The sequence below is a fragment of the Dermacentor variabilis genome, chromosome 6, assembly GCF_050947875.1.
Source record: "Dermacentor variabilis isolate Ectoservices chromosome 6, ASM5094787v1, whole genome shotgun sequence".
NCBI lineage: Eukaryota > Metazoa > Arthropoda > Arachnida > Ixodida > Ixodidae > Dermacentor > Dermacentor variabilis.
Window position 1 is genome coordinate 14,509,804 of NC_134573.1, and position 6,186 is coordinate 14,515,989.

Genomic DNA, 6,186 nt, shown 5'->3' on the forward strand with positions numbered 1-6,186 from the left:
TCTGACGAGGCGTTCCTTCTTGCCCTCAACTCCGAGAGTATAAGAGCAGCTGCCCCCGGAGGCCAAGAGAGGCTCCGATTTCTTCTGTCGAGTAACGTGCTCTCCCGTCTCTCCATTTCGGTCGACCTGACCGCCCGCTCTTTTGCGATGCTAGAATAAACAAGTTGTTCTGTTACCAGTCGACTCATGCTTTGCCGGGACCTTCGGATACTTCCAGTTGTGCCCCAGGCCGCCAGGCCAACGCTACCCTTGGGGCTTGCAACCCGATTGCAACAGTAGCGAACGTTGGGGAGAATACTATAACGGTGTCCAAGTAGCACAGGCACGTGAACCATTTGAAACCGTGGAGAAGGGAGTCCACCATACGTTTAAAAGTGGCAGGAGCGTTACATAGACCGAACGGCATCACTTTGAATTGATAAAGACCGTCGGGTGTTCCAAAAGCAGTGTTCTCGCCGTCGAGATCGTCCACGGCAATCTGCCAGTAGCCGGAGCGAAGGTCAATAGAGGAGAAATAGCGAGCACCGTGGAGGCAGTCAAGGGCGTCATCAATCCGAGGTGGGGGACACGTCCTGTTTGGTAACCCAGTTAAGGTGCCGCTAATCCGCGCAAAAGCGCCATGCGCGTCTGCAGCGTCGTCGATAAAGCACACTTGTGCACCGAGTTCCTTATCAGCTACCAGCAAGAAACGTTGCTTGGCCGCAGCGGGTTTCGCTGCACACGTGGTTTCTTTTGAATAACTTAAAAGCTCAAGTACAGAGCAATAAACAGGACGGTATTCTGCAGCTGCTGTGTTGCGTCACTTCAGTGGCGACGAAGATCGGATCAAGGCCACCCGAGTTTGACCAGACAGCAAGCAGTTGGGATGCCTACCGTGTTCGCCTCGAGGCTTACTTCGAAGGCAACGATATTAAGCACTCATCAAAGCGCCGTGCACTTTTGGTAGCATCGCTCAGTGAAAGCGTAGTTCGAGTTCTTCAGGGACGATGCCCGTCAACGCACGTGAACAGTTTAGAGTACGACGAAGTTGTGAAGGTGTTAGAAGAGCACTACAGCCCACAATTGAACGAGACGGCGACAAGTCACGCATTTTTCATACGGAATCAAGAAGCTGGCGAGACAGTTAAAGACTTTGTGGCTGACTTGCGACGTCTTGCGAAAGATTGCAACTTCGGCAGCAGGATACCACATACCGGACAGTCTGTGGCATCCGGGACGATGACGCCAGGCGGTTCTTGCTGACGCAAAGGAAGTTGAGCAATTCGCTATGTCTTCAGAAACGTCTCACCCTAACGTCCGTTCCATGAGGAATGCTCTGAAGTGAAAGCGCTATAAAGACGATGGGCAAAGAAGGAACACACACACACAGGGCGCGCAGCGTGTGTGTTCCTTCTTCGTCCATCGTTTTCTTAAAGATTGTTGGAAGTGGCGCCCTGCGTGTGTGTGTGTTCCTTCTTCGTCCATCGCCTTTTTAGCGCCTTCACTTCAGATCATGCTTAACCAACACGCCCAACTATCCATCCTAACAATGAGGAATGCGGATGGCGAGAAAGGCACTAGCAATGTGCTCTTTATTCAACGGTGTCGAGGCAGCGGACGAAATACTGACAGCGAGCACGATAGACGAGATCCACGCCCTTCGTGCTGGAGATGCGGCTCAAGTCATTCGGCACACGAATGCCAACGTGTCGGCAAGGTGTGCCGGAAATATGACACTGGAGGACACTTGGCGAGAATGTGCCAACGTCGGCGAATCAAACAGGGATCATATGCGCTCAACGAACTGTTCGATAAGGAAGACAGCGGGGAAGAAATGCTTTTTGCCCTATCCACCCAGAACAATGCTGACCAGAGGACGCGACCAATGGAACGAAACTTGGTCTGGGGCGGCAGGACACTGCGGATGCTTATCGACACAGGGTCATCCATCAGTGTTATTCCAAAAAAACGTCTTTAAGAGGCACCGTAAGTGGTGGCCTGAGCTAGAAAAACCGCCACTTCGATTGGCCTGCTTCTTGGGGCCTCTTCCAGTGCTCGGCCGAGTCGCCATGAGGGTGGAGCACGGCAAGACGCAAGTGGACAGTTCGCTCGCGGTAGTCGACTGTGACGGACCACTACTGTGCGGTAGAAACACAATTCAAGCTTTCCGCGAAGCCGGCTTGTCACTCTTCGAAGAACAGGCTCTACCAGGCGTTCATGCGCTGCAGTCTGAAGACGGCATAAAAGATCTGCTTGATGAGTTCTCAGACTTGTTTGAAGACCGGCTGGGCTGTTGCAAAGGTCCGCCCATGAAGTTGCCCAAGAAAGAAGGTGCGGTGCCACGGTTTTGGAGGGCTCGTTCGGTGCCGTTCGCGCTTCGCAAAGCCGTGTCCGCGGAAATTGACCGCCTCGTTCGGCAAGGCGTCTTGTCGCCGGTGAGTGTTTCCGAGTGGGCTGCGCCTGTTGTACCAGTGGTGAAGAAGAATGGGGACATCAGGCTGTGCGGCGATTTTAAACTCTCCGTGAATCCTGCCACTCACCTTTGCCAAAGGTGGGTGACATTTTTGCTGCGCTCTATGGGGGAGAAGTATTCACTACACTGGACTTGCGGAATGCTTATAACTAGCTCCCGTTTGACGAAAAGGCTAAAAAGATAACCGTCATCAACATGCACCAGGGCTTATACTCGTACAACCGTTTAGCCTTCGGCATCTCGTCTGCTCCCGCACTGTTCCAGCGGCGCATTGAGTCGTTATTGCGGGGCTAACCAAGAGTGCGCGTATATTTGGACGACATCATAATCGCCGAGAAACAGCATGACACGTCGACGGTTCGACAAGTGTTGCAGAGACTGCGAGACAGTGGCTTCCAGCTGAACAAAGCCAAATGTCGGTTCCGAGACAAAGAAGTGCAGTTTCTGGGGCACAAGATTGATGCAACCGGCCTTCACCCGCTGCGTGACAACCTCGAAGCCGTAACAGCTGCACCAAAAGCAGAGTCGGTAAGCCAACTTAGGTCGTTTCTGGGGCTAATAATGTATTACTCAAAGTTTTTGCCTAATTTGGGCTACGACCCTGGCTCCACTCTATCGGTTGCTGGCGAAAGGCCGACGCTGGAACTGGAAAGAGCAGGAAAGAGCTTTTGAGGAAGCAAAGCGTGCCTTGTTAAAGGCACATTTTCTGGTTCACTACGATCCGCAGAAGGAATTGCGACTAGAGTGTGACGCTTCCTCAGACGGTTTAGGCGCAGTATTATCTCACCGCTGAGAACGCTGACGTCAGCAGAACGCAATTATTCACAAAGAGAGAAAGAAGCGCTGCCCTTGCTGTTTGGAATTTCGAAGTTTCGCGATTTCCTGTTCGGCAACCGTTTCAGGTTAGTAATGTATCACAAGCCACTCACCGGGCTCTTCCACCCAGACAAACCGATTCCGCAGATGGCGGCAGCTCGAGTTCAGCGTTGGGCGCTCCTTCTATCAGCATACCAACACTATCTGGAATACCGCAATGGACTGCACAATGGGGGGGGGGGGCAACGCGGACGCTCTTAGTCGCATGCCTTTGCCAGGGGATCGTGAACGCGGAAGTCAAGTGGTAATGGAATATGTGCTTACACGCAGGGTATAGATGCAAGTACCCTTCCATCTGAAGAAATAATTGGTCTGACCCACGAGGACGGCACACTTCGGCAAGTGCGGGAATGGATCGAGCGTGGCTGGCCATCACATCTTGCCAAGGAGCATCTGCTTCCGTACTTAACCCCCCAACGCGATCTCATAGTGAGCCATAGCCTCATTTACTGGGGTCATCGTGTCGTCGTGCCGGAGACAGCCCGACAGTGCTTATTGAACGAGCTGCACGATACGCACCCAGGGATCGGGGCCATGAAGAGGCTTGCACGTACGTTATTCTGGTACCCCGGATTAGACAATGACATTGAAAGGTTTGTGAAAGGCTGACCCCAGTCCGTGCAGTGTTGGTCGATGTCTGCGGCGCAATTTTCTTCCCCGTGGCCCAAGACAGGAAAGTAGTGGTACCGATTACATATAGATCTTGCAGGCACTGGTTGATGGTTACCTAATCTTCATCCTAGTTGACGCGGAAACCAAGTGGATAGAAGCAACGCCTGCGAAAACAGCGACGACAGACGCAACTGTTCAGCTGCTCGGAGTAAGTTTCGCCCATTTTGGTATTCCGCAGTGTGTGGTGTTGGACAACGGCACCCAGTTCTCGAGCGCGGCAATGGCAAAGTTCATGTAGGAAAACAGCATACGTCACGTCAGGACGGCACCGTACCATCCACAATCAAATGGATTAACGGAGCGGGCGGTGCGAACAATAAAAGAGGGTCTCGAGAAAAACAAACGCGACACATTACAGGAACAGCTGTCCCGTTTTCTGTTCCGTTACAGATCGACGTCTCTCGAAAGTGGTAAGTCACCCGCACAACTACTCATTGGATTCCAGCCCCGGACAAGGTTGTCTGCCCACTTCCCAGAAGGCGAGGCACCTGCAGAGGCTCACGCGATTCAGGAACAGTTTTCGTCGGCTAATACACAACCACTGTTCCCATCTGGAAAGCGCATCTGGTCCCGCCAATTTCAGCGAGGGCGAAAATGGCTACTAGGGACTGTGATAACAGTGGAGGGGAATCGCATGGTAAGGCTGGAGACACCCCTGGGCGCCATCATGTGGATCAGTTGAGGACACGGCTAGCGGAAGCGACAACGCAAAGGCCGCAGCTCAGCGGAAAGACAGCCAGCCGCACATACTCGAGAAGCAATTGCAATGGCGCACAACAGTCCAGCGACTCCCCAGCCGGCCGCAGAGACTCGACAAACGAGTGCATCAGAAGCGGGACCAGTGCAACTTCGCCGCTCAACACGACCAAAACGCCCGCTGGAGCGACTGGGCTTTTGAAGGGGAAAGAGATGCAGCCTCGTCGATAGAGCATACTTGTGCGCCGAGTTCGTTACCAGCTACCAGCAAGAAACGTTGCTTGGCTGCAGTGTGTGTCGCTGCTCACGTGGTTTCTTTTCAGTAACTTAAAAGCTCAAGTACAGAGAAATGAACAGGAGAGTATTCTGCAGCTGCTGTGTTGCGTCATTTCACCATCCTTCTTTTTTTACCAGTACAACAGGTGACGCCCGTGGACTACATGGCGGTTCAATAATGTTCTTGGCAAGCATTTTGCGAACTTCGGCGTGAATAACTTGACGCTCAGCGGGTGATACTCGATACGGGCGGCGATGAATGGGAGGGGCATCGTCGGTATTAATGCGATGTTTAACAGCTGTAGTTTCGGCCAAAGGACAATCGTTAAAGTAAAAAATATCGTGATAGGAAAACAGAACGTGGTAGAGCTCATGAGCGTGTTCAGAGGGCATGTCGGGCGCAATCATTTTCTGTAAGTCGGCGATGGTACAAGTTGCCGACTGCGATGGTAGAGGAGGATCGGCTGAATTGTCGTCTACTGCAATAGATGCTATTGAGTGGTACTCGAATGAGCAAAGCTGGGCCAGAGACATCCCGCGTGGCAGCACTTGTGTCGTCATGCCGAAATTGACCACTGGAAGGCAGACGCAATTCGCCGTAATAGATAAAACGGTATGAGGTACTGTGATCTCGTGTGTAAGTAGGACGTCTTGCATAGGAGCCGCGAAGTAGTGACCGTCGGGCACTGGTGGGGATGACACTAAGTCAACGTAAGTCAGTGCCGAAGGTGGCAAGCGAACGAAGTCGACGGAACTGAGGCGACTGGGGTGTGGTTCAGCTGGATCCAGAACAGGCAGGTCAACGCGGAGAGTACTGGCGGAAAAATCGCTGAGAGCAGAATGTGCGGAGAGGAAGTCTAAGCCGAGGATGATGTTGTGGGGACAGTGGGCGATGACTGTGAATAGCACCATAGTGGAGCGATCGGCGGAGGAGGCGCGGGTGGCACACATACCAATTACGGGGGCTGTTCCGCCATCGGCGACACGGACAACAGGCGTCGTGGCGGGCGTGATTATTTTCTTCAGCCGGTTACGAAGGTCAGCGCTCATTACCGACAAATGCGCCCCAGTGTCTATAAGAGCAGACACAGAAACACTGTCGACTTGCACGTCAAGAAGGTTCAGATGAGTGGGCGACGTCAGTAGAGGATTTGGCGGCGTATGGAGCAATGCAGCGTCACCTCGAGGCGCTGCATTGTCTAGTTTTCCGGCTG

At 52.9% G+C, this 6,186-nt stretch overlaps 1 pseudogene; it reads left to right on the forward strand.

Annotated features, from left to right (window-relative positions):
- Window positions 1-2,048: 2,048 nt before the first annotated feature.
- On the forward strand, window positions 2,049-4,927 carry LOC142584557 (uncharacterized; annotated as a pseudogene).
- Window positions 4,928-6,186: the final 1,259 nt, after the last annotated feature.